This window comes from Camelus bactrianus, chromosome 4 (assembly GCF_048773025.1).
Source record: "Camelus bactrianus isolate YW-2024 breed Bactrian camel chromosome 4, ASM4877302v1, whole genome shotgun sequence".
NCBI classification, from domain to species: Eukaryota; Metazoa; Chordata; class Mammalia; order Artiodactyla; family Camelidae; genus Camelus; species Camelus bactrianus.
The window spans coordinates 72,520,070-72,532,950 of NC_133542.1; the positions used below are offsets into that span (position 1 = coordinate 72,520,070).

Below are 12,881 nucleotides of genomic sequence, written 5' to 3' on the forward strand. Positions count from 1 at the left end.
AATGTCACATAAAGAACGTAACTGCCGGTTAGAAATCTCTTACTGCTCTTGGCCAAAGGCTCTCGGAAGATGCAGGAATGTGTAGATTGATAAGATCAAGCAGCCAACCTGAGAATGAGCCACCACCTGCAAAAACAGGTTGTGTTTCAGCGTTGGTTTTGTGAAAGGAACCATCAGATCGATACCACCTGGGAGACAAAGCTGGGGGGCCCAACATGACTCCCACTTCGGGGCTGAAGCAGCCACTGAGAAGGAGGTGCAGAGATGGCACTCTCCATGGCCACGTGGGCACCCAGCGTCCTGCCTGGCTCTGGCAGGGTCTGGAGGGAAGATGCTAGAATTCCTTCAGACACACGGAAGGGACTCCAAAGCAACGTGGGATGGCAGTGTGGGACGGTGGTTAGGGGCGTAGAATCCAGAGTCAAACCTTGTTCTCAGCCAGCCTCCACCGCTTGACATTGGTGTGTGTTCTAAGTGATGGGGTTTTCTGGTAAAAGTGTGGACTCCAATTAAAGGCAGGTGGTGACTCCACAGCCCCTCCCCGAAAATCTTGCCACCAGATGGAATATTACAGCAAAGCAAGTCTTAGATGAAATTCTGCCAAATGTCCAAATATTTGGCACAAAAGGTACTAAAGACCTGTCTGTATAGGGAGTTGGGGTTGGGGAGCAGAACCCCAGGGACCCCAGAGCACATCTCCAAAGGCCCCTGGCTGTGGACCGTCTTCCCTCTTGATAAAAAGGTGCTGAGTTCCTGGGAACCTTTCTAGCAACCTCCATCCACCTTACCCTTCTATGAAAAATGATTTCTAACATCCTTTTGCTAATGAATAAACTCTGTAATGTAGGTTTTAATAACAATACACATTTAAAATGTTAATGTGATCCTTTCTGGGGAGCAGAGTCCTGACTAGGATGTTAAAATACTAAGGGACTGTCTCTGAGATGGAGATGAGGTAATTTACATGCGCATACACTCTGATTCCCACCATTCCACCAAAGCATCGAAAGTCAATGCGTGTGTGGGGGTAGCTTTCTCTGGGGAGACCAGGATCTGGCTCAGAGGGCTGATGTGAAGGTAGCTGGGGCAGTGTTTCTAGAATATGGTAAGTTCTCAACAGGTGTTAGCTATCACTGGAGGTGGCTCCGGTCTTTTCCAGGCAGCCTTGGGAGGCATTCGCCAGGACAAGGTTCAGAGCCTCTGCTGCGTGGGCACATGATGGATCATAGTCCCTTGCTCTGGGTCAGGTTGAAGTCTGGCCCAGGCTACCTTGGGCAGCTCACTGTGGGTCGAGGCCTCTTGGAGGCACAGACCCAGTCACTTCCTTCCCATCTGGGCCACCCAATTTACCAGGATGGCTCAGACTGGCTGCCATTTCCTAGGTGTGATAGTGGGCGAACCTCTCAAGATGAGCCCAGTTTTCCCACTACAAGCATTCCACTCTGTCCCCCCTGCCTTTCCCAAACCCCAAATTCACGTGTGCATGATGGAAAGCATCTCTCTGAATCCTACTCCCAGAGCCCAGCTCAGGGCATCACCAGGCACAGAGAGAAGAGTAAGAAGAGTGAGCGGTGGGATGAGAGACGGGGAATGCCATGCCGACCCCTGCCCTGATGTGCGACCCCTCCCTCCACCTCCCTGGCTTGGGTCCGCTGCATCCCTGCCCCTTGGGCATGTCCCACTGTGAGAGTTTCCGTCCCAGGGACAGACATTTTATATCCTCTGGTCTGGCAGGGACTGGTTAGGGCAGTGGCATGGAAAGGGGCTTTGAAGTCCTCCTGAGTTTAGGAAAAATGAGCTCACATAGTTATGGTGGAGCGTTCTGCTTTCCCCCATATCCTTTACCCGCTTTAGCTGTGCACAGGGCTGCGCGGACAAAAGGACTACCTTTCCCAGCCTCCCTTGTAACTGAGCGTGGCCACGTGACTCCGTTCGGACCAATGGGATGAGAGCAAAAAACAACTTCCCTTCCTCGGCCCCTTTCCCGCTGGCCGCACCTTGGATTCTGCAACGGTGTTCCTGGAACCTGGGTACCGACCCCAGGGAACGGCCACACCAGCCCTGGACTGTTTACACTAGGATTATTAGGAGGTAGAGAAACACACTTCTAACATGATTAAGCCATCCTTTGGGTCTGTGTCAACGGCCACATTTTTATTCAACCTAATGTACTGAGTGATCCATTCGGGCATTTTAAATGAGCAGATGACGCCTGCAAATAGTTGCATCTAAACTCTCAGTGTTTGCCAAAATGATTTAATATAGAACCATCCAGTGCGATGTGCTCCCCACGTGGCCTCTTTTCACTCTCGCCTTCCCACCTCCCTCCCTTTTTCCTCTTCCTTTCCCTATGTGCCCTCCTCCAGTGGGAAAGACTCCTGGGGGGAGGGCTTTCTTTTGCTGAAGGATTAGTAATAAGGGGGGGGACTCTGCCCTCTTCCCCACCTCATAAGCAAGGAGGCCCTGCAAGACTTAGCCAAGTGGGTTTTCCCTGGGAAACTTCAGTGAGGACAGGCACCATGCAGGCTGGCCTCACACTGGGCACAGGAAGGACCTTGCCAGGGGCTTCAAAATGGGGAGAACAGGACCCCTCACAGTCTCTTCAAACTCCCACCTCGGAAACTGTGCTCTTGCCCCAGAGACCTGAAATAAAGCCATCACATAAGCAGCTCTTAAGGGTAACAAATGTGATGAGGAGAGACCGGGGAGGAACAGGGACGAACGGCCGTCTGACAGAGGGGGCCTGTTTTAGTCACTGGACTGCTGGCTGCCCCGGAGGGGAGGGCAGGTCTCTGTGATGTTGTAGAGGGCCCATTTTAATTTCTGAGGATTCTGAAGACCCAATTAATATGTGATGTACCAAAAGACCTTCTTTGCTTTAGGAGGAGGTTTGTGCAACGGCAGAGGCCAGAGCCGGGACCTGGGGTGAGGGTGCAACGGCTGGCCTGGGAGGAGGAGGGAGGGGCGCCCCGTGGCTGGACGGGGATCATCATTATCGTTAGTAGAAACCTCCAACCCACTCTGGGATTTGAATTCAAACTTGGGAGCTCAGGCCTCAAACCAACTAACCCCGTGCTGGCTGTTTTCTCAGTGATTTCCAGGCAGCAGCCCAAAGCTAACTGGAGTCCTTCCCCGGCTTCCACAGGGATCAGCAAGAGCCAGGTATGTGTACGCTGTGTGGCCACAGTGTCAGGCTTGGGCCATGGCCTTTGATGAATGTGCTGGTGTCTCAAGAAGCAGCACACCCTGGAAGGTCATGAACCCCAGCCGCAATTGGGCACTGCCAACCAAGGGACCCTCCGTGGGGTGGGGCTGAGCGGGGTGGGGCTGAGCCGTTCTCCCCACCTGCAGCCACCAGCGGGCCTCCTGCAGGAGGAGGGGCCGGGCTGGCCTTAAGGAATGGCAGGATCTAGGTGGGGAGGAGGAGGGGGAGGGCATCCCAGGCAGGAAACAGCAGGTGCACAGGTACAGAGGTAGGACCATAGGAGAGAGCCACACGGGGGGAAGGGAGGAGCGCACGCGGGGCTGGTGGCCGGTGCCTCTGTTTCAGTGAAGCATCTGACTTCTCTAGGATATGAGTTTCCACAGACAGAAGGGACACAGGCCACCTTCTGGGAGTCGACCGCAGCACAGGCCTGGGCACTCTAAGCTTATCACCGGACGCCCTCTTACTGTGCCTCTTGGGAAGCCTGGCCTAACGGCTCTTCTCTGTAATTGGCCCATTTTAACTGTTAACAAAGTGATCACAACTCTATAGAGCATGAGAAAAATAGCAACCCTGAGCTGCGCTCTGTTCTCCTGCATTTCATTTACTCCTTACAGCACGCCCCCTTGAGGCCAATCCTAGTATTGCCGCCCCACGTTTTACAGACTACTTTTTTTTAGAGGCTGCTTGAGGCCCAGAGAGAAAGAGGCCAGTCTGGTCTTACAGTCTGTGAGGGGCTGCCAGGCTCCAGTGAAACTGTCTTTGGCCAGAGGCAGGGTGTGGGAAGAGGTAGCTTCTGTTAAGTCCAGATCTGGGCACTGGCTGTTCGCCTCCGGTCTCTCCCAGAAGCTGGTGCTCAGGAAGGTGAGGTCTGCAGGGAAGGGGGCCTGCCCAGCTGGGGCCCATCACTGGGGGGGGGCCTTGCACCTGGAGGGAGAAACAGCTCAGAGGCAGGTTGGGGGAGGCAAGAGGAGGGGGCAGGGGCAAGGGCTGGGCCCGCTCACAACCTGCTGGATGCTGGGGGCACTGGCTCCTGAAAGTCCCAAGCCTCAGGGCCCCATCCCTGCTAGGGGAAGCCACTCAGGCTGGGGCAGGTGGGAGGGGGCCTCCAGGGTGCAGGAGTGGAGGTGGCAAGAGGTGCAGAGGCCCAGGACGCCTCCTGGGCAGGCCTGGAGCTGTCAGATGGAGTGATCAGGCACTCACGGTGCGGAGTACACTCGTTAGCATCACGTGACAGGGAGCAGGCCTGCTTGGCTGGGGCTGGGCTCTCAGGAAGTGCCTACGTACAGCTGCTGTTCCCCCTCGGCTCTGCCACCACGGTCCTGTGTGCTCTCCTCTGGTACCCAATGAGGTAGCTACTGTCCTCATCCCCATTTTCAGATGAGGAAACCGAGTCTCAGAGAGGTTCAGTGACTTGCCTGGAGTCACACAGCTAGTAAGTGGACGAGCCGGGATTTGAGGCCAGGCCTATTGGACACAAAGCCGTAACCACCACTGTGATCCATCACTTTTGGCCTGGTATCTTCTCTCTCGGGGCGCCTGGAACCGGCACTTCCCAGAGTCTGGAATTTTCCACAAGGCCACGGGCTACGTCCTCATGTGAAGAAATGTCACTTTCTTGATGCAAAGACCAGTCCGACCCTTGGCTCCCTAGAACTGCCGGCCCCCAGCTGGGTGTCCTTGGCTGGCTTCTGGCCTCTCCCTGTCCCAGACTCTCCAAGAAGCAAAGAAGGAGACAAGCCAGCCCCTCCCATGACCTCCACCCTCGCCCTCCTGGCCAGTCCTGGGACAGGCAAGAGAAGGGTTTCTTCCACGAGGAGGGATCGGATCGACCCTCGCGTGGCCTGGGGAGGCCTGGAATTCCAGGGGGCAGGGTGGGGCCTGGGAAAGCCTGCTCTCTCCAGCAGTTTTGGCTGGTTTCAAGACATCCCCAAGCCACCCCGCTTGCTGTACCATCTGGCTGTAAAATTAAGCGCCGCAGAGGAGGCCCGGGGGGGGGAGGAGTGCCCTCTTCTCCCAGTTTCCGGTCTCACCAGCATAATTAGTTATGTTTTTTCCCCTGGATTCCAATCCTGCCTACACCCCTACCAGCTGTGGAGTCCAGGGTAATACTGAATACGAACCTTGTCGAGGCTCAGTTGCCTGTCACGTGGGGATGGTAGAAGCCAGAAGTCCATTTCTTATAGGGAAGTCAGTGAGAGTCAATAAAACAATGAGTCTGAAGGCCTTCTGCACACGGAAGCAGTTAATATGATTGTCATTATCCAGTTCTCCTCACCCCAAAGTTACTGCCCTTTCATTTGGTCCAGTTTTGATCCAGCCATATGGCTCCAGGCTTCTGTGTCTCACTGCTCCAGCCACTGCAGAAACTGCACTCCGGATCTGGGTCTGAGTCCGTGAGGAAAATACGTGGAGTCAGGAGCCCATGCTGAGCCAGTCACGCGGCCCCTGCCCTGACTACAGGGCCCCCCCCACCCCCGCCCGGGGAGCTGTCTCTGGAGCAGCCCAGAGCCCGACAATCCTCAAGGTGCAAAAAGGACACTGCAAACGGCAGGGAAAAAGCCCCTGCCTCCCGCTCAGGGGGGACCCGGGTGTTCATGGTCTCTGTGCACAGGCAAAGCTGCCAAGTGCACCTAGGAGGGGTTTAGACCTGCCCTTGCCCCTGCTGCGCCCAGCCCCCCACTTTCCTGGAGCCAGGAGGACTCACAGGGAAGCTGGCCCCAGGACCTGGGCTGAGTTTGCATCGGATACATCCCTGCTGTTTGGCAGTCTCTGTTACTAGAATCAATACTTGGAAATTCCCCAGATCAATACCCAGCACAAAGTGGCCTGAGCTTCACCCAGGCCAGAGGGAAACTGAGAGGACAGAAAGACACAGGGATGGAGAGGGAAAATGAAACGTTTCCCACAAAGTGAAATGAAATGATTTGCAGCGTGTCTCTATTTCTTTACAAGCGGAAGGAGTTTCTCCAGGGAGCAGCAGCCAGGAGGGCACCTGGCCACTTCTGGAGTCCCCGTCTCCGCCGTCCATAACCACCCTGGCCTCCTGTCAGCCAGAGGTGCAGTTCCAGAAGAAGCACCAGCTGGTGACGCTGAGCAGCTTCTGTTCCTCATTTGTGTGTGTGTATTTGTGTCTTACAATTGAAAACATAATTTATTCAACACCCTAGTTGCCATGAGAGCACTACAAAAATGAAAGACCAAACTAAATTATATCAACGGAATGGACTTCAAATGTTTAACAGATCTATACCAGAAACACAGGAAAAAAGCTCTTTTGAGGGAGTGGGTACAGCTCAGTGGTCCAGCACATGCTTAGCATGCATGAGGTCCTGGATTCAATCCCCGGTACTTCTGTTTAAAAAAAAAAAAGATCTTTTCATTCCTATGAAGTCTGAGGGTTACTTTCTGATACTATATATTGCTGGCTACACAGAAGCAGTCATTAACTGAGAGTGTACATTCTGATAAATTGAGTTAGACGTTAGACAGCAAAGTTGTTTCTCTCATGAGTTTTTTAATCAAGGTGAATTTCATATAATGTAAAGTTGACTATTAACCATTTTAATGTGAACAATTCAGTGGCATTTAGTCGATTCACCATGTTGTGTAATCATCACCTCTGTCCAGTTCCAAGACATTTTCATCACCCTAAGAAGCAGCCCTGTTCTGATTAAACAGTCACTCCCACTGTCCCCTGTCCCCAGCCACCAGTCTGCTTTCTGTCTCTATGGTTTTGTCTTCTGCATGTTTCATGTAAATGGAATCACGCAATATTTGTCCTTTTGTGCCTGGCTTCTTCCACTTATCATGATGTTTTGGCGGTTCATCCACATTGTAGCATATGTCAGGGCTTCCTTCCTTTATATGTGCTCTCTGATCTTTCAGATGGGAATCACCGAGCCCATGTAGACCACTGGGAGGGAGGAAAGCTCCTTTCCACAGCAGGTTTGACTAAGGACAGACCCTCCAAGTGGCTCCCATCTGCGCCCAGAGGGGCCAGGAGGGAGCAGGGAAGATGGTGTTCACAGTGTACGCTGCCTGCTTGCGGTGAGGAATAAGCCACCACCCGCAGAATCCTCACATCAGCATGGATGGCACACTTTTTCTCTGTTTGCCCATCTGCAAAGTGGGGACCACAGCAGGACCTGCCTCCCGGGATTAATGTGAGACTCACAGGGATTAATGCACAGAAACTTTGCACGGGGAAAACAACACTCTTTAATTTTGTATTTATATGAGTTGATGGATGTTCACTGAACTTACTGTGATAATCATTTCAGGATGCATGTAAGTCAAATCATTATGCTGCACACCTTAAACTTACGCAGTGCTGTATGTCAATTATATCTCAGTAAAACTGGGAGGGAAGAAAGAAAGAGAGGAAGAAAAGAAAAGAAAAGAGAAAGAAAATACTCAACAACTGATAAGATGACCCTGGCTGCCGTTCCTCCCCCAGGCAGACCTCCACAGGAAAGCCCACTATGGTCAGAAAGGGCTTTGACATCATAAACTCTAAGGGCCAGAGGCTCAAGTCCGGTCCTAGGGACTTTGCCTGAAGGGCGCATGAGTTCTCCAGATCTAAAGGCTAACACTTTCTCTCTGGACTGTGCTGGGTGGTCACCGCTCACACGTGCTCTGTCCCCGTCTTAATTTCAGATCCCCCAGGAAAGGTCCTGAGTCAAGGATTCAAGGGTTTTTCTGAGAGGTGACTCCAGGGAACTGATGGCAACAACTTTGAAGGTGGGTATTATGATGCCCATTTTACAGATGAGAAAACAGAGGCTCAGAGAGGTTGAGTAAACTGATGTTAACATTATACTTGGACCCTTGGTAGATTTTTAAATTGTATTTTCTTTTCTTTTGAATTGAAGTATAGTCAGTTTATAATATGTTAATTTCTGGTACAGCATAATGTTTCAATTATACATTCATATTAATTTTCATATTCTTTTTCATTACAAGTTACTAAAGATATTGAATATAGTTCCCTGTGCTATACAGAAATTTGTTTAAATTATTTTCTTAAAAGCCCTATTTTCGTGGCCAGCAAACGTGTTGAACATGTTCAACTTCATCAGTAAACCAAGAGATGCAGACGAAAATAAGTATGAGACATTTTCATCTACCATCTTGGTACAGAATTTTAAAATGACATTCAGTACTTCTCAGCCATAAAAAAGAATGAAATAATGCCATTTGCAGCAACATGGATGGACCGAGAGATCGTCATTCTAAGTGAAGTAAGCCAGAAAGAGAAAGAAAAGTACCATATGATATCACTCATATGTGGAATCTAAAAAAAAAAAAGGACACTATGAGCTCATCTACAAAACAGAAACAGACTCTCAGACATAATAAACAATCTTATGGTTACTGGGAAAAGGGGTGGGAAGGGATAAATTTGGGAGTTTGAGATTTGCAAATGTTAGCCACTATATATAAAAACAGAATTTTAAAAAAAGTTTCTTCTGTATAGCACAGGGAACTATGTTCAGTATCTTGTAATAACCTTTAATGAAAAAGAATATGAAAACGAATATATGTATGTATATGCATGACTGAGACACTGTGCTGTACACCAGAAATTGACACATTGTAACTGATTATACTTCGATTTTAAAAATTTAATTTAAAAAAATGGCATTTAATATTGGGGAAGGTGGAGGAGAGTAAAGACCTCCACTCACTGCAGATGGAAGGATATTCATTGGTACAGACTTTTTGAGGGAAATTAACAATATGTATCAAAAGCCATAAATACATAGTCTCTTCAACTCAGAAACCTGCTTGTGGAAAATTTTCCATCGAAAATAATTACAGAGACGTAAAAATTCAGCTACAAGGTGCTCACTGAGTATGAGAAAAAATAATAGCAATAATCACCATTGCCTTGTTTGTATTGAGAAAAACCATTCAACAAGTGGAAATGCGGAAAAAAGAGGGCTGAGCATCCTTTTAATGTTGTTGGATGTTTTCTAACAAGCCCACCTGAGGGTCAACTGATTCTCTCAGGAGTTGTAAATTTGACTTTCTAATCACCATCAATTAAGGATCAGACATTTTACAACTCTGTGAAGTTAGAAGCTAGTTGGTAGACAGCTGATAAGGTGCAAAGGTTTTGTTTTCTGCCGGGTAGAAAATAACCTCAAAGATGATTCCAGTGTTGTATCTAACTTAGCAATTGATGTCGGAGTCCTTCTTTCAGCAGCTGCATACGACCCCATCCTTATTCATTCGGCCGATTCCCTCGCTAATGAACTTGGCCACACAGCACTTTGTATGAGAGCTCTGTTTTTATCATTTTGGAAAATTTGCTTTCACTTATGTAACATTAAAGATAGGACACAATATACATGTCTAATTTTAGGGCACTGGCTACTGGGTTATGGTGCACTCATGGTACGACGGATTACACAGCGGCCACTAAAAATCAGGTTGTAGAAGACCCTTTAATGACACATTATAAGTAAAACAGCAGATTCCAAAACTACAGTCACAGGATGATGCATTCTTGTTAAAAAACAAGGTGCTATGGACTGTTTGTGTTCCCCCCACCCCAAATTCATATGCTGAAATGCTGATACCCCAAGGTGATGATATTAGGAGGTGGGGCCTCCGGGAGGTGATTAGGTCATGAGGGTAGAGCCCTCATGAACAGGATTGGTGCCCTTCTTTTTTTTGTTTTTGGATTGGTGCCCTTCTAAGAGGCCCCAGAGAGAGCCCTTGCTCCTTCCACAGTATGAACACACAGAGAGAAGGCTGTCCACGAGCCAGGACGTGGGCCCTCACCAGACACGAAATCTTCCAGTGCCATGATCTTGGACTTCCCAGCCTCCAGAACTGTAAGAAAAAATGTCTGCTGTTTATAAGCCACCCCGTTTATGGTGTTTTTGTTATAGCAGGCCAAAAAGACTAATATACAAGGTAAGGACAGAGGTCTGAAGCTGTATTCACCGAGGTAATGCCAGAGGTTAGCCTGGGAAGCTGGTGCAAGGAACGTTTTAAAATCTCATCATGTCTTCAATTTTTCTAATTTTCTGTAATGAGCACATAATGTTTTTATAAGAAAAATATTTTTATTTAAAGACTCACGTATATTAAGTCCCTCTCAGAGCTAATATTGCTAGCTCTTACTAATCTACATTAACCTTTTTAGTCTTCTGGTTTTTTTTTTTTATTTTGTTTTTTGAATTGAAACACAGTAAAACTGACTTTATTTTTTGATGTAAAGTTCTATGAATTTTAACACATGTATAAATTCAGGTTACCACCACCACCATCAGGCTCCAGAACAGTTTCATCACCTCAAAAAAATTCGTTTTGCTATCTGTTTATAGTCACACCCTCCTCTCTCCTAACTCAGAGCAACCACTGATCTGTTCACGTCATTGTATCTTTATAATCATGTCATCTTTTTAAGAATGTCATGTAAATGGAAGCACACAGTGTCAGAGAAGGTCACCCAGACGACGTGATGGCTGGTCCACCCACGAGCTGGAACTGAGCCGTCAGAAGCTCCTCAACCCCTCCTTGTCCTTGGAATGTAGCTCTGCCCACCATTTAGGTGGGAGATGTTCTCAAGGACCCAACCTTGAGGGAGTAAGGTGTTGTTGAGACCATCTGGACAGCAGATGTGACTGAACCCAGGTAAGGCTTCCAAATAAACTTTAAGCTTCTGGCTGGTGGGCACAGAGACCTCCTCATCTAGCAGCTGCCCAAGCCTTGTAAGTAAGTTCTCTTCTTCATTAAAGCTGCCACCTACCAACCTGGAGCAATCAGCCCAATATGTTTAAGATCCAAGCAAACATCGTTGCTTATTTGTGTCAGTAGTTCATCCCTCTTTGTTGCAGAATAGTGTGGATGTACCACAGGGCTTGTGTATCTATTCAATTGTAGGCTATCTGGGTCATTTCCAATTTTTGGTGATTATGAATAGAGCTGCTGTAAACATTCATGTGTAAGTTTTGTTATAAACATTAATTTTCATTTCTCTAGGGTAAATACCTAGGAGTGAGATGGCTGGGTTATACAGCAAATGTATGTTTAGCTTTATAAAAACTGCTGAAATGTTTTCCAGAGTGGTTGCACCATATTCCACCTGCAATGAATGAGAGTTCCAGCTCCTCCATATCCTCACTTAGTTTATCATCAGTCTTTTTTTTTTTTTTCTTTTACTTTTTGAAATCTTGCTGTCCTACTGGGTGTGCAGCACATGGCACCATGGCTTACATGTGCATTTCCCTGATGGCTGATGATGCTGAGCACACTGAACACTTGCCTTGCATGTGTCCTCTTGGGGTTGTTTGTTTGCTTACTGCTGAGTTTTGAGCCTTCTTTATCCACTCCGGACACAAGTCCTCTGTTGGGTATGTGCTTTGCCAGTATCTTCTCACAGTCTGGAGCTTGTCTTTTCCTTCTCTTCACAGTCTTTCACAGAGTGAACATTTTTGATTTTGATGAAGTCCAATCCTTCAATTTTTTTTTCTTTTCTGGACTGTACTTTTGGGGGTGTGTCTAAGAACTCAGTGCCTAGCCCCAGATCATGAACATCTTCTATGTTTTTTTCTAAACATTTGATAGTTTTATGCTTTCTATATTTATATCTATGACCTATTTGAGTTGCTTTTTGTAGAAGGTGTGAAGTTTAAGTTAAGGTTCTTGTTTGTCATTGCTGGGTTCTTGCATATGGATATCCAGTTTGTTCCAAGACCGTTGGTTGAAATGATTGTCCTTTCTCTGCTGAATTGTCTTTACACCTGTTTCAGAAGTCAACTGGCCACAATCATGTGTGTCTAGATCTGCCCTTTCTTTTTTTTTTTTTTTTTCTGGCTCTAAATTTAGTTTATTTCAGTACCTCTTAAAAAATCATTTAATAATGTGGTGAAAGTAATGTAAACTTTTTATAATGCTATATTTAAAAATAAAATGTACTGTCTTAACCATTTTAAGTGTACAATCCAATAGTACTGACAGTAATAGTACAATAGTGCTAAGTGCATTCACTTTGTTGTGCATCCAACATGCAGAACTCTTCATCTTACAAAGCTGAAATTCTATATCCACTGAACAGTTATTCCTTATTCACCCCTTCATCAAGCCCATGGCAATTACCATTCTGCTTTCTGTCTGTATGAATCTGACCATTCTAGTTACCTCATCTAAATAAAATCACACAGTATGCGTCTTTTTGTGACTGGTTTATTTCACTTAGCATAAAGTCCTCAGAATTTCTCCATGTTGTGGCATGTGTTGGAATTTCCTTCCTTTTTAAGGCTGAATAATAATTCTGTTGTATGCATAAACCACATTTTGTTTTGTTTATCCATTCTTCTGTTGATGGACTTTTGGGTTGCTTTAGCTTTGGCTATTGTGGATAATGCTGCCATGAGCGTGGGTGTACAACTCTCTCTTTATGTCTTGCTTTCAGTTTTTTGGGTTTTATACCCAGTAGTAGAATTGCTGCATCATATGGTAATTTTATATTTAATTTTTTTGAAGAACTACCATATTGTGTTCCATAATGGCTGTACCATTTTACAGTCTACCCACAGTGCACAAAGATTCCAATTTTTTCCACGTTCTTGTCAACACTTTCTGTGTTCCTTTTGTTTTTATTTTTTTGATGGTGGCCATCCTCACGGGTGAGGTGTGTTATCTCATTGTGACTTTGATT

At 47.1% G+C, this 12,881-nt stretch overlaps 1 long non-coding RNA gene across 1 annotated transcript; it reads left to right on the forward strand.

Moving 5' to 3' along the window:
* The first annotated feature begins 1,963 nt into the window (after window positions 1-1,963).
* Window positions 1,964-12,371, forward strand: LOC123612899 (uncharacterized). Its single transcript, XR_012506257.1, has 4 exons — window positions 1,964-2,091; window positions 3,092-3,162; window positions 7,865-7,948; window positions 9,947-12,371. It is a non-coding gene; the product is annotated as an uncharacterized LOC123612899 (long non-coding RNA).
* Window positions 12,372-12,881: the final 510 nt, after the last annotated feature.